This window comes from Eptesicus fuscus, chromosome 10 (assembly GCF_027574615.1).
Source record: "Eptesicus fuscus isolate TK198812 chromosome 10, DD_ASM_mEF_20220401, whole genome shotgun sequence".
NCBI lineage: Eukaryota > Metazoa > Chordata > Mammalia > Chiroptera > Vespertilionidae > Eptesicus > Eptesicus fuscus.
Window position 1 is genome coordinate 83,995,566 of NC_072482.1, and position 23,964 is coordinate 84,019,529.

The following is a 23,964-nucleotide window of genomic DNA, read 5'->3' on the forward strand; positions in this document are numbered from 1 at the left end:
TAATTTTTTTTAACAGAAATGTAGAACCTCATGTTTCTAGCTTTTCAATTTATCCTTATTTTTTCTGGCTCATGCTGTCAGCCTGTTGAGAATATTTTGAGTTCTGATTTCAACATCTCCTCCATTAACTCTCTCTTCTAGTCTTATATCGTCTACAACATCAATAGTCAAGTCTTCTCTTTTTTCATCCAAGTGTTAACCAAATGTCGAACATTTGCCTGGCCAAGGGTGGAGGCATGGGCATGACAGCAGAAATGCATCCTTCTAAATGGCAGCAGTCCAGGCATCAGCGCTTGTTTGTTACAGTCAGTCAATCAGCTGTGGCTACATATAATTATTATCACCAGATTCAGGAATCTGTCACTCTTGGAATATCAGGAGAGATTTTATGAAGTGTCTTACAGGAGTCACAATGTGCTACATAATAAATTGTGTGTTTTTTTTTAAAAATAACTATTTTACCAAATTCCTTGAAAATATTATATTTATTAAATAACAATTTTGTCAAGCTTCTAGGGAAAAGTCTTTCAGAGAACCAATGAGTGAAAAATGTTAATTGAAGAATAAACTTGACTTGTTTAGGGACATAGGGAAGCTGGGAGGATTCTGGTGATATCAGCCAATATGGATATCTGAGCAAGGAATATTTCTAAGGATAGAAAAATGTTATTTAACAATAACAAAACGGTCAATTCATCAAGAAGACATTAACCATCCTAAATGTGTAGGCACATAACAGATCTTCAAAATACATGACATAAAGAAATAATACAACTGAAAAAAGAAACAGATAAATGTACAATTATAGTAACAAATTCATACACTTCTTTCTCAATGAAAGAACAACTAGAGAGAAAAACAAGGTTAGAAAAGACATGAAAAACACTACTAATTTAATCTAAATGACATCGACTAATCCACCCAACAATACCATAATACACTTTTTTAAAGTACATGTGAAACATTTACTATAGTAGAATAAGTTCTGAGTCAGCAAACAAGTCTTAATAAACTTTACAGGATTCAAGTCATATAAATTATGCTTTTGACCACCATTGAATTAAAATAGAAATCAATTAAGATATCTAGAAGATCTCCAAATATTTGTAAATAAACAATACATTTATGAATAGCCCATGAATCAAAGAAGATATTACAGAGGAAACTAGAAAACATCCTGAACATTTTTTAAAAATATATTTTTATTGATTTCAGAGAGGAAGGGAGAGGGAAGAGAGAGATAGACACATTAATGATGAGAGAGAATCATTGATCGGCTGCCCCCTGCACATCCCACACTTGGGATTGAGCACGCAACCTGGGCATGCACCCTAACTGGTTCACAGGTCAATGCTCAACCACTGAGCCATGCCGGCCGGGTAATAAATTCTTTTTAAAATTGTGAGATGCAGCTAAAACTGAAGAATGAAATCAGGAATGATTAAAATTAATGATCTTAGCTTCTTCTTAAAGAAACTGGAAAAACAAAATTCAATCCAAATTGAACAGAAAGGAAGAAATAATAGAGGTAATAACAGAGATCAATAAAATAAAATACACAGTAAAACCATAAAAAATTTTAAGAAGACCAAAGGATCAATAAACTGAAACCTCAAACCAAACTAATCAGGGGAAAAGAGACAGAGAGAATACCAATATCAGAAATGAGAGAATGAACATCATCTCAGGTCCTACAGACATTAAAATGTTAATAAGGGACTATTACTACTAAGTTTATGAACAGAGATAAGACAAGTTATATGAAATGAGAATTTTCCTAGGAGATAAAAGCTATGAAAGTTCATTCCGATGTGTCCTTCTTTGCTTTCAGCCTTACTTATTTCCATTGCAGAAGGGCTTCCATCACATAGTGGTAGTGCTGGTATTTGTTTCTCTTTTCACTCTTTCCTGAAATGCAGATTTTTAAATATTTCCATACCAAAAAGGAAAAAAAAATCCAGAGAAAATTTCTGAATAACTTTTCCTAGGTCAGGTACCTACCTACTCTTTGGCAATTACAGTGGCCATACCTGGGTCACATATACCCCTCTTGACGATAGGCTGGATACTATGATTGGCAGATTCACGATGACAGGACTAGGAGAGGACATTCCGCAAAGAGAGAGACTGGTATCTATCATCAAAGGAAAGCAGGTAGATGTGTTTGCCTAGCAAAACCAACGCAGGTACTAGGGAGATCTGGAATTAGGAGACTGCTGTGGGAAAGGTTAGGAGACACTATAAAGATCAAGTTTGAGCAATATCAGTTTAAAGTTGAGTAGTGTGCCTCAGTATCTTGTTTCTCTAGTGAATAGTAGAACTTAAAAAGGAATCTTATCTTGTCCTTTAATAGGTAAACAATGGTGAACCTTAATAAAATAGAAGCCTGTGCTTAATTCATCCTAGTAAGTAATTCAGAACAAACAACAACAAAACAAGAAACAAACCTGTATCCCTACATGCCCTCTCAAATAAATAAATGGTTATACATAAGTAGAATCACATTCATTAAGCCACTGTCCCTAATCATTTCTGTTATTTACTAGTACCAATGCCTGGATCCCTTGTCAAATTTCTCAGTAATTTTTAGTTCCTGATTTACTACTACTCTCTCCAATACTATTACTATTTTAATTCTTGGCCATTTTAGTAAACACGATGGTAACCTCTTCAGTACCTTACTTCTTGGATATGAGCATCAAGATTTGGTGGGTGCCAACTGTAGCATCCACTGGACAAGTTTTCTCAATGTTGCTTTAAAAAAAATATTCTTCTAAAACACACACACACACACACACACACACACACACACACACACAACCCTCTTTTGCATCCAGATAGTTAGCTATTCTGCTCCATTTTTTAAAATTTCTTTATTGATTAAAGTATCACATATTTGTCCTCATCCCCCCACTCCCAGCCCACACCCCTCCCCACACATGCCCCCACCCCCCTGTTGTCCTTAACCGCTGGTTAGGCTCAAATGCTTGCACACAAGTCCTTTGGTTGATCTCTCCCCTTTACCCCCATCCCCCCTACCCTCCCTCTGAGGCCTGAAAGTCTGATCCATGCCTCCTTGTTTCTGGGTCTGTTCTTGTTCATCAGTCCATGTTGTTCATTATTTCCCCTAGATGAGTGAGATCATGTGCTATTAGAAATACACTTATAAGAACCGAAAATGAGACAAGCAATAATGGTTATGGTGACAGGCAAAAGAATCAGTCTGTAGTGAGTTTCTTTCTGGGCCAACAGTTCTTTTGAGATCCAATTTCAATGTCCAACAGTTCCTTATGTGTACATGTCAGCACTGACATTACACTTCTGGATGGTGGACAAATGGTGGTAATGCAGGTCTGACTCTCTGGTTTGGTCCTGGGCAACCTGCAGTGATGCACAGCTGCTAACTGCTAATATGGGAAGGCCACGTCAGCGTCTTCCATCTCTGGACTGCTTCTCTTCTGTCTTCATGGCTGGAGTAGTCCTGTCGATTCCTCTCTGTTGCTGGAATCCACATGGTCTCAGAGTTGTTTTCTGAAAATATACAAACATATTCTCGACCAAAAGTTAATAAAGGAATATTTTCTATAAATTTGACTTGGGATCCTATTTCATTTTTTGCCCAAATGATTTTCCTCTGGCTTGTTTTGACACCTTGTGTGTTTTTCATGGGTGTCTTGCTTTTAGCCTTACAATTAATTTTCTAAAGTATTAATTTTCTAGATGTAATTTACTTACAGGATATTTTTCCTTACATGATATTCTTCTACTATCCCCTCCTTTTTTGATTTAGGAGGCTTTTGAAAATTTTATAATGTAGTCTTGATGGCTTTTAAATTTTAATTTTTTGCACTATAATATTACTGTTTTAGGTTCATTACATGGTGCACAATTTTATCATGAGATGAAGTACCAATAAAAATTTTAGTTAACACTTTAGGAACACCTTTTTGTCTAGTACAATTAATTTTTCTAGAATATTCGCTTATTTCAACTAGCCAATTTAAATTTGCCTGAAAACTTGACTACTATTTTACTGTCTGCTCCATTTTGAAAGTGTCATTGCCTATCCATGAGATGGCTTTCTGTGTTTCTGAGCTCTTAGAAGTTGTACTTCTTTAAAGATGTTGAGGAATTTCTAATGTAATAGATAGTCCATAAGTCCTAACAGGAGAAGAAAAACAGCAGCATGTATGTAGCATGAATAGGTTGCTTTTCACACACTATTACATGGAAGCTCAGAGATACTAAGTCACTCCGTCTAGATCAGCATTCTCAGTCTCAGCACTATTGACATTTGCAGCCAGATAATGTTGTTATTTTACTTGTTTGTTTTTTAATGGCCTGGGGGTAAGGCAGAAAGGAAGGGCAGGGAGAAGGGGACAGGAGAAAGGCTAGGGCCATGCTCCAGTAAGGGAGAGCACCCAGAGAATGTTGTTGTTTTTTTCCAGGGGAATTTCCGGGATATTGTAAGATGTTTAGCAGATCCTCTGGCCTCTGCCCACAAATAGCACACCACTCTACCATTTGTGACAAGTGAACATCTGTTGGTTATTGTCAAATGTCCTCCGTGTAACTAAACTGCCCAGAAGTTGATGGAGCCGCAACCAAAAGATCTTTTAGCTATTTATTAGGAGAAATTGAAATATATTTTATAAAATTACTTCCTGAACATGACATAAATTCAATGTACTTAAAACATACAGATACTATGCCCTGACTGGTTTGGCTCAGTGGATATAGTGTTGGCCTGCGGACTGAAGGGTCCCAGGTTCAATTCCAGTCAAGGGTATGTACCTTGGTTGCGGGCACATCCTCAGTGGGGGGTGTGCAGGAGGCAGCTGATGGATGTTTCTCTCTCATCGATGTTTCTAATTCTCTATCCCTCTCCATTCTTCTCTGTAAAAATCAATAAAATATATTTTAAAAAATACAGATACTAGGTATTTCTAAGAAACACTCCAGTGATGTAGGCCTCTGGAAATACTGGCATGGTGCTCTAGCTCAAAGACAGATGCTCAGTAACTCTGCTGAAGCCTGCATCCAAATGTGTGTGTGTGTTTGTGTGTGTTGACTAAATAAACAATAGAATGGTATCTTTAAATAAATTATGTAAAGCTTTGTATACTCAGTCCAATGACAAGTTAGATTTCCCCCCCAAAATTAAAAAATGTATTTCCCGTCTGTAGTAAAGTAGAATATGAAAGCATCACTGGAGAAAAGGCAATGACCGGACCATTCAGGCCAGCCTAAATAAACACTTTTATTTCCTCTCCTTTTCTAAAACAAACACAACTCAACCAAAAGTTTATCTTTTCTTCATTTGGAATTCTATTGTGGTGCTCACATCACACAGAAAAAGTGAAATGTTAGTGAACAAGCGTGCCTCAGTAGGGGAACATAAGGCATTTATTACAAACGAATTCCAAATAATTAGTGGAGGAGATCATGAAATGTTCAGAGAGGGGAAAAGGGGGGCTGGATTTCAAACAGGAGGGGGTCTGAGTCATTAATGGGTAATCTGCACAACTTTTGTTAATCCCCTGGGGCTCCTGTTACAGGTGGTTCATATTTCTAAGCAGTGAAGTATGTGAGATGAATGGAAAATTTCGCCTTAACATTTTCCACTACCCAGCCTTAGCCTGAAAAAACCTATACCAGATCGGGCAGCTGGTTTATTATAACTTCTCATTCAGAGATGTATCGCCACTCAGTAGTCCCACCCCTTGTTACTCACCAGAGATTTTTCTTTCTACATTTCCCTGGTGTAGAATTTCTTTTAGAGAGAGTTTGCAGTTAATTTTTAATATAGACTAGACATGTTATTTAGAAGTGTTATTCAAAGTGTTATTTGAAAGACTGGAGCCCTTGGGTCAATGTTCATATTTATTAGGTCTGAGAAGGAGAATGCATATTTTAAAAGAAAAAAGTTACATATATTTTACACATGAAATGGCTCTAACCTCTGGCAATAGTTGCAGTAGAGATAAATGAAAAAATATGGATTATTTTTTCTGTAACTATTATCAGAGTTTAAAAGGTGAACTTAGCAACTGATTTAAAAGGTGAACTGAAAAAATAGTGTGTAGTGAAATAAATTTCTAATTTTATCCAAAAAATTTTAAAAAATATAATTTATATAAGGTAGATTGGCAAATGTGCAAATACACAGAGAACCAAAAGCCAAAACAATCCAAAACACAAGTGATGTTTTGCTTGCCTTTGAACTAGCGAAACAAAATATTACATTGGCACATTTATTTTTTTCATGTTTAAATTATGCTCATATTTATTCCTGTGAGCTCCTAACACAGTCTCTGATTCTAGTAAAGTTGGTTTTCTTATTTCATTAAAATTCCAGGTTTCTCTCCCACCCTGTGCCTTCTTACTTCCGATTCCTCCTTTCCAGAAGACATCCCATTCTCCCTTCAGCACAATTTATCCGATAAAACTTTCCTGTTATTAATTAATCAAAAGCCATTTCTGCCAGTTTCTAAAGATATTTAGATCTACAGCTTTGCTCAGTTCTCTAGAGATTTAAATGAGATATAGCCTTGGCTATAGCTCTGGAATCATTTGAGGAGACCTCAAGGAGGTGAGATGCAAATTAAGCTTGAGATATATGCAGTGTTGTATATAGGAAAGGAAGAATGTAAATGGCATTGATGTGACTATTCTTTATTTTGTTTGTCCCCCTTCTGTTGGTAACATTCATATTAAACTTTTTAAGATTTTCATTAAAAACTTGAAAAATGCAGTCAGGGCTTCCTTAGTGCTGTTAATACATGATTGTGGTAGCAATTTCTGAACTATTAAGTTCTACCCCTAATCTCTTTCCCCTAATGATTCATTCTCTCCATTGCCACTAAAATTCTTTTGCTGATATGCAGGTAGTATATGAAGGTAGTATTATATCCCTCCTCCACCTTAAAAAGTTCATTGGTCCTCCTTTGCCTATAGAATAAAGTCCAAACCCCTTAGCATGGCATGCAATTAAGCTTGTTCATGATTTTACCCCCACTCACTCTATAGCCTCATTTTCTGCAATTCCCCAGCTCTTTCTCTGTATTCGAGGGCCCTAGCACTTGCAATTCCTCAAATATCCCTGATATTTCACATAGCTCTAAAATAATAGTTAATGCTATTCTAAGGACATTATATAGAGTAAATCATTTAATCCCCAAGCAACTCTTTGAAATCAATACTATTATCCCCATTTTGTAGAAATAAGGGAACTGAGGCACAGAGTGATAGAATAACTCATAGAAGTTCACTCAGATAGATGTGTCATGGTAGAGCCAGGATTTGAACCCAAGCAATCTGGTCCCAGAGTTAGTGCATTTTCCTCTTCCTTCCACCCCTGTCTGCCTGATGGTTCAATTCATTCTTCAAGATCTAGCTTCAGTTTCATTGTTTCCTTAAATTGGTCTTTGACTTCCTGCTCCAGACTGAGTTAGTTACTCTCCTCTGGGCCACTACTGGTCTTTATAAATTCTTCAGATATTACAATTATAACACTACTAGAGGCCCAGTGCACGAAATTCATGCAGGGAGGAAGGGGGATCCCTCAGGTCCCTCAGCCTGGCCTGCATCCTCTCTCAGTCTGAAAGCCCTCAGGGAATGTCCAACTGACAGCTTAGGCCCACTCCCCATGGGAAGCAGACCTAAACCAGCAGTCCAACATTCTTAGTGCTGCCACGGAGGTGGAAGAGGCTCCCGCCACCACCTCTGTGCTCGCCAGCCATGAGCCCGACTTGTGGGAGCACGCTAACCACCACGGGGAAGCTCCTGCATTAAGCGTCTGCCCCCTGGTGGTCAGTGTGCATCATAGCGACCAGTTGTTCCACAGTTCAGTCAATTTGCATATTAGCCTTTTATTATATAGGATAGTTAATTTATTGTAATTAATTATTTATATGATTCCTCTTAATTCAGATCAGGTTCCAAATCTCCTGTTTCTTTAACTGAGTCTATAGCACTATATTTTATTTGATGAATAAATAAATAAATAGCTAAAGAATGCCTTTTAATTACTTCATGGTGGGTCCATAGCCCTTTGCTGAATTCAGGGCCATTATAAAACTTCTAGAATAACTGGGTGGTAGAATGATGGGTGATTTTAATTCATTTTGGGGGTTTTCTTGCTTATCTGCATGAAATCTCACTTTTTCTTTAAAAAAAAAAAAAGACCACATTCCACAAACTATTTAATTAATTTATTTTTAATTTGGGGATCTAAAGTAATAATAATAAATCTGTGCATATAAAACATTATCCAGAATTTTGAAAAGATATTCTGTTTCCTTCTAAAAAGAATTATATATATCTTAATCAAGATGTATATTATATTAAAATTCAAATCAAATATACAAAGCATTTCACTTTATTTTAAATACGTGAAATATTATGTTATAGCAAAGTTATACCTTTATCTTCTACATTAGACCATTCAGTCAAGTGCAGCTGAGTATTCCAGGTAATGGCAACTTGGTGGACTTGATTGAGAAAAGTACTAACTTTGAATTATGATGCTAGCAGCTTCAACAATGGTTCCCTGTTTCAAATTGCCCACTGTGGGTGATTTTAGAATAAATAGTTTCTGGCTTAAAATGTATACAGCTTCATAGATCAAAGGCAACACTTTGAACTGCATCCAGAAACACCCTGGTAGCCAGTGTAAGCCCTAGTGCACAGACACTAATATGATCCATCTGGCCGAGCAAGCAAGCAAGTGAGCTGCTGCTGCATTCTGTAGTAGCTGAAGTGATCTAGCGGTTTTCAAGACAATCTCCCCCGCTGTATCACCCTCTTGTAATATGCTGGCAAACACAACAATTATGAGTGAGGCAATTCTGAATAAAAAGGGAAGTAGAATTGTCTATGTCAATCAGTGAAGAAAGAGATGATCTGGGTTTTCATTATTATATTTATTTGTACCTTTTGCAGGATTGATTTAACATTAAATCATTGTGATACATGTTAGGTATGTGTCTATACACCAAAAGTAAAAAATGGTTCACAGTCTAAGAAAAAAAACCCTGCATTTCTTTCTTGAGCTTTATTTTTGTCATTTGGTATTATAGAAAAATGATATATTCCAATGTTAGATGATTATTTACCACAAAATTTAGCTGTAGAGTTTAAATATTATGGCATTTCTAAGCTAATAAGAAATAAATTATTACTCTTTTAGTAGACATTGCCAACATATTACATGAGTCTTCAGAATCAGTACAATATAAAATGTAGCCTATTTTAGGATTCCACTTCCTCTCCCTACAGAAAAGGAATATTTGGGATTACATAATATATTGCTTTTTTTAAAAAAAAATTGTTTTACTAAGTTAAAGCAGAATATTTTTAAATGAGAAAGGCAATATGTAAGTGAATACTTAAAATATATATGTATTAATTTTCATAATTTTTTGTAGAGTTTCATCAAATAAAAATTTAACTTCTTTTCCTTTTTTCTTTACCATGACACTAACGGGTATAGTGAACCTATGTGGTGAAGAATTTAATACTGTTCTACAGATTTTTAAATAACTGGATATACAAACCAATGCTCATAAACAAATACAAGAAAAGAAAAAAGCAACAAAGTGGGCCAAAGTGGGTTCACAGTTGTTTGTATGGAAAATAATACAATAAGTAATAAATAACGATACAAGAATAAACTGTTTCATGTACAACTGTAAACATAATTTGTCCCACACTAGTTTGTGAAAAGCAGAAAGGAAAAATAAGGTCTTTTAAAATTGTTATGCTTTTTGTAATTCACCATATTTTAAAATAACCATTAAAGAAGAATGAAGAACCTTAGCACATAGGTGGGTTGTAATTAGTTGGGAGGGGTGGGTAGAATCCATCCCAGTTGTCCAACTCCATCAGGATTTTCCCATACTGCTTTGCCTTCATTTTGCTCACCAACATCCCCCGGCACCTGAAATGATGGAAATAACTCAGGTCTCCTGGGAAACTAGGCCAAGGGGAAGGGCTTCATCCCCCAAGGCAAAGAAGCAGAAGTCAAAGGAGAGTCTCACCTGGGCTATGCTGTGCCCTGGGACCTAAGCACCAGTGTCTTCTCTGGCTTTCATTCTAATACTTTTTTAGGTTGAATCTTTCTCTATACCTCAGCTGAAATTCAAATTCCAGTGCTAGGGTAGAATGAAAGAACATCGAAATCCCTGACACTGTATGAAAATAAAGTTCCTAGAGGGGTAGATGTTTCTTATTCAGTGGGGATAATGTTTACTCAACAGGAGACTTTCTCTCCGCTTTTGCTTCTGTCTATGATGTTACTCCCTTTCTCATTCTCCTAGTAAGTTTCTGATTATTCTTTAAAGCCTCACCTAAATGTACCTCCTTCTTGAACCTCTTATTTTCCAAGGCCTAGTTAAGCATTCCCTCCACTGAGTTTGTATTCAGTGTGGAGATTCTAACACTCAGTTACAGTTGTATAAATATCTACCCATTCTTCTAAAGTGCAAGCAACTTGCAAGCATTTTTAGTACTTTTCTGGGTCAGAATAGAAGCTCCCTATTTACCTGTACAGAATACATGTGCTATCTCACTATGGTTATCTGTGCTTGCATGCAAATTCTCATAGAATTTTTTACTGTTTTGCACAGTTGGAAAATCTTGAGGAGGAATGAGCATTTGGACCTTTAGCTGTGGTGTTCAATTGACAAACTTGACCATAGTTCTATGTTGAGTCATTTTTTTCAGCACATATATTTCAAAGCATATAAGGTTCATATAGAATGTACATAGCATTGTTTTAAATGTTAAGGACATCCTATTTAATAAAAGAGTAATATGCAAATTGGCTGTCACTCCAACACACAAGATGGCTGCCCCAATGTAGTCAAAGATGGCTGCCCCCATGTGGACACAAGATAGCCAGCAGGGGAGGGCAGTTGGGAGGGACCAGGCCTGCAAGGGAGGGCAGTTGGGGGCGATCAAGCCTGCAGGGGAGGGCAGTTAGGGGTGACCAGGCTGGCAGAGGAGGGAAGTTGGGGGCGACTGGGCCTGCAGGGAAGGGCAGTTGGGGGGGACCAAGGCCAGCAGGGGAGGGCAGTTAGGGGCAATCAGGCCAGCAGGGAAGCAGTTAGGCATCAATCAGGCTGGCAGGGGAGTATGTAGGGGGTGATTAGGCTGGCAAGCAGAAGCAGTTAGGGGCAATCAGTCCCTAGTTTAAGAACTCTAGCAACTTTGATCCAAGTATTAGATATCGCTTCAGTTCCACCTGAGGTTCTCTTGCATTCACTGTTTGTGGCCACCTGTCCCTCTCCAACTGATATTATGGTGACCAGCTCTGTGTGGGCTCCAGTCAATTTCCTGTTTGCTTATGGCTGTCAGTGGGAGGTGCTGTAGACATACTCAGAGCCTGGGCACATGCATCTTGGAAGGGCAGGGGAGTTAATGGCCTGTGGAGCCATTAACTTTGGATAGATAGTGAAAGATAGGAATAATTGAAAAAATTCTTAAACCTTAGATGGACTGTCCTGTGGTATAATTGTTCATATGGTCTCTCTGAGGACGATTTAGGGAGATTAAACACTAGTGCTGTTTGACATCAAGCAGTGGCCAGCTGGTTTACGCATATTTTATATTTGTTCTCTCTCCTTCCTTGCCTCACTCCTCTTTTCCTGAATTCCTGCTTCCCTGTGAATGCACTCCCTTCCCAATGAAGTATTCACACATAATATTTTGCACTAGGCTATTTTTTCTAGGGAATCCAGGCTAATGATAGTGAACATTAAACATTTATTAAACTTTCATTAGGAACTCGTCAGTATGCTAAGTGCTTTAAGGGGTATAACATGAATACAGCACAATCTCTCCTCTTAAGGAAAGAATTATCAGGTGGTGAAGTAACACAACTTCACATCCAGAGTCATAATGTAAGACAGTTATAAGCCTAAGTGATTCCAAGGAGGAAGAATACTATCAAGAGAAATCCAACTGGCTACTCAGGCGCATCTGGGTCCTAACATTTTTTCCTCCTCTCTTTAGAGCTGTGCATTTTAAGCCAGCTACCTAAATGTTGAAGGGTCTTTGTCTTCCCCAAACAACCCAAAAGAAGTTTCCAGAGAGACAGAATGCAAAAACACCTGTCTCTAAGCCTTAAAGCTTGGGTGTTTCCCCAGCAAGCACACCCTGTATGAATAATAATCTGCTCATTTTGTAATTGACTCCAATGAATACCTGGCCTGTAAATCATATTAGCATCCTAGTTTCACCTCAGCAAATATTGATTGACCACAAGGCATCCCTGTAAAGCTAGGACAGCCTTGGGATTCACCTGGGTCAGTGGCTCTCAAAAGAAATTTCAATCGTACTGTTGATATTTGGCTCTGTTGACTAATGAGTTTGCCGACCACTGACCTAGGTCAACACCTGTATTTGTTATCTCATCCTTGGGTCGATCACTGTCTCAGATTTTCACTTGCACCGGCATTAGTGATGGGGGATTATATTGCCAGCTGGAGAAAAACCAAAAAGGCTAATAAAAAACAAATAAAAATGTTATTGCATATTCTTCAGTGATAAGGAGCCATGCAAGCATAGAGGAAGATTAAAAGAAGGGAAAACTTGGCCCTACCTTCAAATGGCTTTTAGTTTACTTTCCAGACACAACCCAACACTTATTTAGACATACATTTTTGTGTTGTTGTAGTATTTTGCTGTAGACTGCTTTCCTACTGTGAATCTAAACTGTTGTTGTTTTTTAATAATGCGTTTCACAATGTACTTTCTTTTTCTTTTGTCAATGAAAAATGCTTTCAGTTCAGTGTCATGGAATAATAATGCAGGCACATTTTTTCCTGGAGAGACCTGCATTAGGTTAATACCATCTTCCCTAAAATATAATACCATTAGACAGGCTTAGAGATTGAGGTGGATAGTTGGAGGAAGGGGGCTATACTATGATTTTATTCATCCTACCCTGAGTTGCATAAAGGAAACAGTGAAATAAGAAAGAATCTAACTCTAAGGCTTTTATTTACAAAAAGTGAAAGAGACAGAAATGTTCTGTTTAAAGACTTTGACTGATAGTTACTATATCATCAACCTAAAGTATGAAAAAAATCATGCTTCTGGTTCCTTGCATCTCTCCTGTAGTAGTCCCCACCCCTCCGTTCCCGCACCTTGCTGCCAACATATTCCATTGAGCCTTGCATTTCTGAGATGTTAGAGGGTCGAGGATGCAGGTGGAAGAGAGAGCTCATCTCTCTGGGCCATCATATGGTTAATGAGATGAAAATGTGCCTGACAGCTCATAACACTTCTATTTATGGGGTTGAACTTATCCTTAAATATTTGAACATTTTTGTTTAGAGCACAGAAAGTTTTGTAAATGGAAATGATTGATAACAACATCTAGGCCCTTGCATCTGTACCTAGAGGAACGGAACCAGATTTTTTAACTGTCATTGATAAAACACCCTTTCTGTATCTCCTCAGGGGAGCGGGGGAAGGGGGGGAGAGCGGGGGCAGCAACACTATGTCCCAGGTCCCATGCAGAGCTCAGAAAGAGTGCTAAGGTCCTGCCTGAAGGAGAAATTGACATGACTCACATTGGGCTAGGTCAGTGGTCGGCAAACTCATTAGTCAACAGAGCCAAATATCAACAGTACAACGACTGAAATTTATTTTGAGAGCCAAATTTTTTAAACTTAAACTTCCTCTAATGCCACTTCTTCAAAATAGACTCGCCCAGGCCGTGGTATTTTGTGGAAGGGCCACACTCAAGGGGCCAAAGAGCCGCATGTGGCTCGCGAGCCGCAGTTTGCCGACCACAGGTCTAAGTAAAGAAAGAGGACAATGATGATGCAGAGGAGGAGGAAGAAGAAGGAGGAGAGGAGGAGGAAGAAAGGGATGATTCTGGAAATTAGTGTTATGCCACAGAGCCAGCTCTGTGCTTCTCCAGGTGACTTCCCCTTCTCTGCGTCCTGGTGACTGTTGAGTTAAGCATCTTAGAGCTATGCTTCTGTTAGAAGGCAAGAAGGCAAAGTGCAAAGGCCCAACCTTGGAGTCTGTGGTGCCTCCAAACCTCCTGCCATCACCTCCTGACTAGTTGGAGTCTGTGGTGCCTCCAAACCTCCTGCCATCACCTCCTGACTAGTTGGTTAGAGCAAGTCCCTTCATGTTCCCGAACCACAGTTTTTCTACCCACAAAATGGAATAACTTTATAGAGTTGTCCAGATGATCAGATACTACATTGCTTATACAAATGATTTCCGATCCAAAAAGCATTAGCTACATGCAATTATAAGAATAACATATTAGGAAGGATGCACATTGATGACTTAAATGCATTTGGCAAAATGTGCTTTGAGAATATCCCTCGAGTCCCCAGAAAAAAATGCAACCACATTGCCTTTCTGTGATTTGTGACCTAAGAGACTTGGGGGCATTGCACATGATAAAGAATAATTCTCCTTCCTACCTAATTGGGCCCCTAGGGTAGACATAAAAAGGCACTTCTCCTAAATTGTAGCTGACAGGTACTAAGGAGAGAAATTAACCACAGTTTGGATTTATAGTTCCATAATAACAGTATTATAACTGAAGTAACTAAAAAGTTTTGATTGTGAAATGTTTATGCTTTTGAAATGCTTAATGATCTTTCCTGCATAAAGTGGAAAGGATATCAGCTCAGAGAAAAATAACAAAATGTCCAAAAAGGAATGTGTGAAATATCTTTTGCAGGTGCACGGTCATTCATCCAAATATTTTTTTCACTGGGAGATACTGAAGAATAATAAATGACCGCGAGCTTCCCAGTCACAGCTTCCTCACTTTACCCTGAATCAGGAGGAACTTGAGTCTTTGTTTGTTATTTAAAGTTACAGATTGAGAAAATAGCATAGGAGCTTGTTAGAAGGTAAAACCGACTCTCCTTTCTTGCAGAACTTCTTAAAGAAGTCTCAGAGATATTCATGCACTTCCAAAGTCTTAGCATATTTTTTATTAAAATGATTTCAAAATGTTATTAATACTCCAATTCACTATAGATTATACTTTTCTGAAGCTGTCCTGAGGCCATCAGTAAACTCTTTTCTTGAGACTTCTCTCTTATCCTGGAAAAAATTAGTCTGACTCACTGAAGGCCATACCAGTCATTGCTTTATGGTTAGGAGGATGGAGGAGCACTGCAAACATGAATATTTCTTCTGTCGGTGGGGACTCAGCCATGAGGGCAAGCTAACCTCACTTAGTGCATTTTCCCTTCTCACACACATCCCAGACCCAGTGGCCACATTTCTCTGACTGCCCACTCCCTCTTGCCCCTCCTGTCATCACCTCCCTTCCCACTCCTACCTGGGCTCTGACTTACTTTCTCTTCCCATGAACTGCCTTCCATTCCTGCAATCTTTTCCTCACTTGCTGAACTGAAAGCCAATAATTGCTTGTCAGTAATTACTGAGAAAAATTATTGGACTTTTTAAAAAATAATTGGACAAGGGAAATGTTAGGGAAAAACTCATTGTATAGGAATAATTCTTGCTTGGAAGAATTTCAGTCAGCTTGACTGACAGGCAAATTAGGTATTCATTTGAGTCCTTGAAATGACACTGCTTGGGTGACCATGGAAAGCAGAAGGGGCCACTAAAGTAGGGAATTGGAGGTAGGTGGTGCATGTTGGTTGCTGGATTGTTCATGTTCTGCTATAACACTCTGGTCAATTTTAAAGGAAACTTCCCTGGTGTGGGGAAGTCTAAAACTCAAGAAGGAAAAAGGGATTTCATTTCACATGGAACTTCCTATTTACAGTCCCAGCTCAGACGTGATGCGAGAAGTAGTGGCTGATACAAGGCCTCCTACACAGAGGCCATGTGCTCAGAAACCAACCATCCAGAGGACTGGCTATATGGGTAGTTGTCAAAGGTGGTCCTCAGGGCAGCGGCACCTGCAGCACCTGAAAATGTGAGAGAGATGCAAATTCTTGGGCCTCACCTCAGACCTCTCCAATAGAAATTCTGTGTTTTGATAAGACCTCCAGGTTAGTCTTGTCCATGCCAAAGTTTGAGAGCCGCTCATAGAGAGGTAAGGCCCTGCCTTTGCATAGAAGATATGATGAAAATCACAGCTATGCCACAATTTATGCTCCAAATGGATTCAGAAAGATTTTAATGTGGCTATCTTCTCTTATTAGCTGCCCATGTGACCTTAGGCACCTCATGTCAACAATGTGACTATTTTTATTTAGCTACACAATAGAATTCAGAAATGTGAAGTAGTATACCTAAAAAGTAAATGAAATGTGAGGTAGTATATGTGAAAAGTATCTTTAAAATGGTAAAGCAATATGAAAATATCAGATAGTTACCTTCCCTTTTCTTATTCCTTTCTTCCCTCCCCCCTCCTTTCCTCACACCTCTTTTCCCTTCCTTTCTTCATCCTTTACTTCATCTTTCCTTTATCCCTTTCTTTCTTGTTTCTGTGTTTTTGCCTTACATGTGTGTTACCTATAGTTCCTAGGCTTTACATTAACCTTAAATGCTCAAAGTATTGAATTAATTTACACTCCATTAATCATTGTATTCATGATAAAAATCAAAATGCTTTATTTATTCAGTCTTCAAAAATAGTTTTCTTCATCATAGCCTGTAGCAAAGAAATAGTTTTTTGATGAGCCTGAGTATAAATGAATCCAAAATATTTGGATTAAATTTCCTTATTATCTTTTCAACAAAACATGTTTTTTAAATTATGGAGAAAATTCCTTGAAAAAAAAATAATTTCAAATTTTGGGGGAAAAAATCTTGGATGTTCCAATCCCCCTAACTGTTGAATTTATATTCCTATTGATGTGAAATATTTAGTGTTTTATCAATTTCAAGATACAAATAATTGTGTGTTTATGAGTGAATACACATAAAATGCTTTCTTTTGTTTATGCAATAGTTGATGCCTGTATGAGACCTTAAAACTAATTGTTAGGCTCAACCTAAAAGGAATAAGAAAAAATTAATAAATCCCAGAAATAATTTATATCTGTATTTATATAAATAAACCCTATAATTTGATGATTAATGTCTTTCAGAAAGACATTGTAATATAATGAAAAGAATGTGTGTTTTGGAAAATAATAGACCTTCATTTGAACAGTAGTCATGCTGGTGGGTAACTAGCTTGTGGGCAAATTACCTTAATGAGCACCAGTTTTCTCATAAATAATAAGAATAGTAACATGAGTCTATAAAAACTGTAATAAAGATTACATTTTTAAAAATCTTTGAATTATTGTAGCAGCCACATTTTAATTTGTGGTTTTCTTTTATATTTGATAAAATTTACTTTTTTCTCTGAGTAATTGGAGTAGACATAGGTTCAGATACAATCCCCAGAGCAGGAAACTCACATATGAATTACTATTCCTATAAAGTATTGTTAGGTGTTACTAGATTAGTTTTGACTCCTAAATAATATAAAAATGTGGAGAGGAAAATGAAAATGCTGATGAGAAAATTAGAATTTTTGATCTATAAAATGCCAAGAAATTTACCTCTCTGAATAAACAAATTATTTGCTATAGACACCATCATGCATTTCATGAAATAGAAATGGCCCATTGGAATATTGATCACCCTGATAGGTTGTTTACTCTTCAAATCATTGCATATATAGAAAGGAAAGTGTTCAGTTTCAAAAATATCTAAAACAAGAAAATCTGTTCTAGTAATGCCATCAAATTACATTGATGTTGAATGCTCCATTGAACTAAGTTAAGGAGCTGTTTCCAGTCATATGGAAGAGATTTTCATGTTTAATTGTTAATGAGTTTTAGCATGGCATAGCAATCTTGCTTATGGTTTAATTGGCTCAAGTCTTACTTAAGAAATGAAGGTTCAAGTTACTAATCCTATTCCTTATCCCTAGCCTACCTTTCAATTCTCACTGCCCACCTCTTCTTCCTGGTTTCCTGCCTCTTGCCTCTCCTCCACTACCTCTACAACTTGTAATCCTCTGTATTTTGAAAGACTTTCCCAAGAAACCCTTTTCTATGATCTCTTCACCCCTTTAAACTGGGCAGAATCTCTTTGACCTTTGAATCCCTAGGAACTTCATAAATTATGCTTTATTTTGTTTTGTAACTACTTATATGTGTTGCCCTGTGAGCCACCTGGGAATCTTTCCTTGGCATCCACCTGCAAAGTCTTGAGTAGTGCCAAGCACAGTACCTGCCACATACAAGCCTGTAGAGTTTAATTATTCTAGTGGTGTTGCGAGGTATTGTGGGCAGTACAACAGGGGTTGGGATAATTTCTTGAGCAAGAGCCAGATTCTGCTCACATGTTTGACTGAGTAAACCATTTTGGCTATAATGATAAAGCCACACATGCAAACAATTTGCTTCATCACAGAAATGTTTCATTTGTCCTGTGTATATTTATGCAAAACCTACGCACTTCCTCCCCTATTTTATTTTTTTAAGTTTGGGCCAATTATACACTGGCCCGGGAAATATATCTTTCATGTGATTTTTTTTCTTCTGGAATGGACATATTGACACTGATGCATTACAAAGATAAAATTGATAAGATACAAACCATGAAGCATGATATTTTTAAAATACTGCAATAGAACAATACCACTCTTAAAATATGTACCCTTATCATTATTTAAGTTTCTTTAGTTCTGTACTTACGATACAAACCTAGAATGCAATGCTTATTAATATTAACAATGTAAGATTTTTCACAACACATACTTAGGTGCTATTTCATCACAATTAAAATACAGACATGAAATAGTTTCATGAACAATTGTCTTCAAAACAAATTGTTGATTTGAACTGATGCCTATTTATTATCTGAATAACTTTTAGTTACTTTTAAACATGAAAATCTGAATAAAATTCTTAGCTAATGGCTACAAACTCCTCAAAAACATCATAACAAAAATCCTCAAATTGGATGCAAGTATATAGTTGGGTGATACTCTTGAATGCAGCCAAAAGTTAAAAAAAAAAAAGTTTCCCAAAACAGTTTTTATCTAAATGATAATTTGGTTTCCTATATCTGTTTGACTCAAAATAATGAGACTAATAAAAGTAGTCACACATTAAATATGATTCTTGTGCTATAATCCTCCCTCAGGTGTGCTTCATTTGCTCTACGGACCCTACTGCCAGTATTTCTGGGAACAGACCTAGTGAGAATGAGGGAGTTTTGTCATGAGATTCTCAGTTTAGAGGAAGATAAATGGGGGAGGGTTGCCCAGAAGACAAACAGACAAGAGAAAGAAATATAAATCATGTTGTTTATTATTTATATAACATAGTTTACAGAAAGTTTTGTTTTTGTTTTTTTCTAAAATTATCAGGAAATATTGTGATGGTGTTTTAATGTATTTAATCAGTTCTGCAGTGGAAAACTTAAGACTCATGTCAGAGGAAGGAATGCAAAAAATTAGCTGATCTTTCATACAGTCTCAAAAGAACCCACAAAAGAAGATGAATGGGAAATTATTTTTAAGTATGAATTGAATTTACCAAATGAAATTACCAAACGTTATACTTAAAAATATCCTTTTCATTTCCTTTAAAATTTTTTTCTTTTAATTTTCCATTCTTGCTTATCCTAAAGAATAAAGCGTAATGATAATTAACTCCAGGAATATTGTGGGGTTTTAGATGGAAAAAAAATTTAAAAAGAGAAAACTCTGAGCAGGGGAGAGTTGTGACCCTGATTTTTTATGTTACCAAAATATGGTTTGTTGCCGAGAGATTTATGAGCGTGAACAAGAGATCAAAGATTCCTTCTGAATGTTTGAGGTTCAGTAAACACCAAATTATTACTTTCCAAACAAATTTCTATTTTTAAAAAAAGCCCTTAAGATTAGAAAGTGAAATTTAATCTATGTTTAAATTATTGTCATTTGTTGTCAGCAAAACACTATTTTACAAAGCTAGTTCATATGCTTGAGGCAATTTGAGTTGCAGTATGGGGAGATGGAAAAGGATGGGAGGGAGGCTTAATATTGACATTTTAAAAATAATGTGGAATTTAAGTTTAATAAGTAAAAAACAAAGAAACACAATAATTTGGTACTAGTCTTAATGTAATGTCTTTATTAAATGAAGGCAAATAATGTTAACTAAATTTTACACTACTTGATTTCACAGAGTGTAAACTTATTAATTAGGTAAAAACTTTGAAAGTATGGTATTTTTCTCTCTGTAAATTGATGATAAAACACTAAATATTTAGAATGATTAGGAATTCATTTGCATGTGTTCCTTGATGACCATTTTAACTCATTGATAAAGGCGTATTTGTTATTGATGAAAGTGGGGTGTCCACTGGTAGAAGTGGGGGAATGAGTGACTTATATGTGTGTGGGGTTACATCCCTCCGTTTGCAAAGTCCCATTTCCCTTAAACCAGTCCTGGAAAAGGTGCAGCTGGGGGTCCAGCAGAGCTAGAAGCAAAGCCACTGTCCAGAGTTTCCGTTCCACAGTGGAGCTGAGTCCTGCAGAGCAACAGGCTAGTCTCAGTCCATTAGTCCATTGTGTGTGTGGGGGGGTGGGGGTCCACATGGCTGTGGCCATGTTAGGGAGTGCAGAGCATGAGAGCCCTGCAAGCCAGGAGTCAGGGGTGAGCAGCAAGAAAGGGGGAAGAGGGTCAAGAAAGAGAATTTCCTTCAAGAGTTTATGTATTCAGATTTTACACCCTTGCAGTAGCCACGCATATGTTGGCCAATGACCTGTCCCCAGGTGTGACTGACAAGTAATCACCTTTCCTACATAATTCAGACCTTACTGGGCATGCATCTGTTCTTTCTTTAGCCAGTCCTTTCCTCTAGGATCTGAGGGGAACAGAGTTGGAGAGTGCTAACCTGCAGCTTTCTAGCACAAATGGCATGCCTATATTAACTGGCCTTCCCTTTGCACCTTCCTTGTTAATTATTATTATTTTTTAAATATGTCTTTTATTGATTTTTTTTGAGAGAGAGAGAAAGAAAGGGAGCGGGAGAGAGACAGAGAAACATCAATATGGGAGAGAAACATTGATTGGTTGCTTCCTACACTCAACCCCAACCTTAGGTTGATCCTGCAACCTGGGCATGTGCCCTGACCTGCAATTGAACCAGTGACCTTTTGGTGCACAGGATGACGTTTAACTAACTGAGCCACACCAGCCAAAGCTCCTTTCCTGTTAATTATTAACCAGGTTATTACAACAGTATCATAATGATTTGGAATAATGTACTTTAATTTTTTGTATATTTGAGCTACATCATGGTGTGTGTTTTTTCATTTACCAGGTGAACAGCAATGTCTGTGCATCTAACAACTGCAGAAATGTGATACTGAAATATCAGCATATAATGTTTTTATACTGGTGTGAAGTCAAGAAAATCCTTTTTACCAGCCAATTTTTCTTAAGCTTTACTGAAACTAAACAAGACACTGCAGTTAAATGTAATCGTGCTACTCAATGAATCAGTGCTTCAGATCAAATAAGACTGATGAAGCCAGCTTCATCTACCATGCTGTGCTTTAAAACTGTCCATGTTGCATAAGCCACATATACCTCTCTATTCCCATACACATCTAAAGAAGAATTTTCTTTTAATGAGCAAATATTTGTCTTTTCTTTTATTGATAGAAAGACTGGACAATTCTTTTGGACTAACTATTCTTCCAAGATGCTATTGCCATTTTGAAATATGGCACCAAAAATAAACAAACATTTCATCTGTTTGTGATCTTCATATTTTTACATGTCTCAGAGTGTTACCAGTAATGCTAATTTGATTCACTCTGTCTGTATAAATCGTAGAGTTAATTTTTAAGGACCACCATGAGAGTCAACTGTAGAGCTGGGATTAGAACTATAGCTTTCCTTGGCTCCAGGTCTATTTCAGACCACATTATCTTTCAAATAAACTAATGAAAACAAAGGGAGCACTTTCATAAAAGGTCAGACTGAAACCAATAAAAGCAAGGAAATGCCAGTTACATCAGTGGGTAATGTAGTACATGTGTCATATAACACATAATGTTTCCAGAAGACACTTTCCACAGGATGAGCTACAGGTTTCACTCAGAATCTCAGACTTTGTCTAAAACTGTGTTCTGAATATAATGCTTTCAGCTTCATACCTAAATATTAGGAATTCAAAGAGGTATTTTCAAGATCCCACGTTAGGATAAGTAGCACCTAAATTATAATAATATTATATTCTGCTAATGAAATATTCATGTGCTAGCAAAATAGCAGCACCTCACAGCAAAGAGGAGATAAGCAAATCCTGGCAAGGTGGGTATTTCCTTTACCCATCTATTAGTGCTTGCTGATAATACTGATGCCTCAGTACTAGGAATACCAGTTACCATTTGCTGAGCAGCTGCCATGTTGCTGGCACTGTGTTGTATTCATTTCATTTTCTCTAACCCTCACAAAAGCATGGTGAAGTGGTCACTATAATGCCCATTTTATAGCTGAGTCAACTTGAAGACTAAATGGGTTAAATTATTTACCCAAAGACAATCCTTACTAACACTTGAATCGATATGTTTCTAGGCCAAAAGTTGCTTCTACCACTGCATAGTTTAAGAACTTAAGTTTTGGAGCTGGGTTGGCCTCCTTGTGTATTTACTGAGTTAGTCTCTGAGCCATGCTTTCCTTTTGTCAACCGGGGGTAGTGATAATCCCTACTTCACTGGTTATCAAGTCTCTTTAATCAAAGGGGGGCTTTCAAACAAAAGTGATACTCAGGGCTCATCATTTATCAATTGATAACCTCTTATTAAAAGGCTCCCCAGGTGATCCTAAATTCACAAAGGATTGGGAATACCTGACATGCCTCACTGGCTTGTTAAGATTATCCTATATAATAAAAGGGTGATATGCAAATTGACCCTAATGGCAGAATGACCAAAATGACTGCTGGACCAGTCATTATGAGGCACACTGACCACCTCTTGGTCCCTTTCCCCGGCCAGCAGGCTCCAATTGCCTGATGGCCACCCTCTGTGAGGGTGGGCCCAGTGAGCGGGTGGGAACAGCTGACTTCCCGGTCCCTTCCCCCATCACCCGTTAGCAAACAGGGAACCAGGGGTGGGTGGCAGCAGGGGGCGGGGCCGGCTGTGGGCAGCTGGGGAAGATGGCCCTGATCACAGGCCAGGCCTAGGGACTGTACCTGTGCACGAATTTTGTGTGCTGGGTCTCTAGTGATATAATATTTATGTACTTATTGTTGTGCCTAGCTCATAATAGTTGATCACTATGAGTTTGCTATTAATTTTTATGCTATGTTTGTTGAGAATACTGTGTTCTCTCAATGGGAACTAAAACTTCAAGCTTCTAGAATAAGGTACAATTAATTATCAAATAAGTAGAATGCAAGTAAGCATTGATCTTGGAGGACTAACCTCACCTGGACCATGGCAGTGTACTCAATGCTAGAGGGGCCAGACATTAAACTGAGGAATTAAGTCTTTACCTCTAAAACCTTAATTTAATTATGAAGACAATGTGCATTTTTATGAGCTTGAATTAACTGAGAATTTGTGGTAATGAAGGCCATATTCACATTTTTACTCGTTTTTTTTTTAACCCCTTTAGTAATGATTTTTTTAAGATTTTAAAATTTATTTTTAAATGTGCTAGTAATTTATTCCCATTAAAAAGTCAAATAATATCAACAAGCAGTTGTATCTGTGTACAGATGGAGCTGCCTCATTCTTTTTAGCTTCTGTATAGTATTCCACATATGCCTAAATTATAGCTTACTTAATCACTATCTTATTGACAAACTTTTATGTTTATTCCTATGCATTGCGATTCTTATGAAAAGGTAGCAATAAGGCTGGTCAAGATGTTAATATATTTTGCATGTAAAAACTAGAACAATGAAAAAAAAATAAAAACATCAAATTAGGTTAAAAAATTTTTCTCAAACTGCCCTAGCTGGTTTGGCTCAGTGGATAGAGCGTCGGTCTGT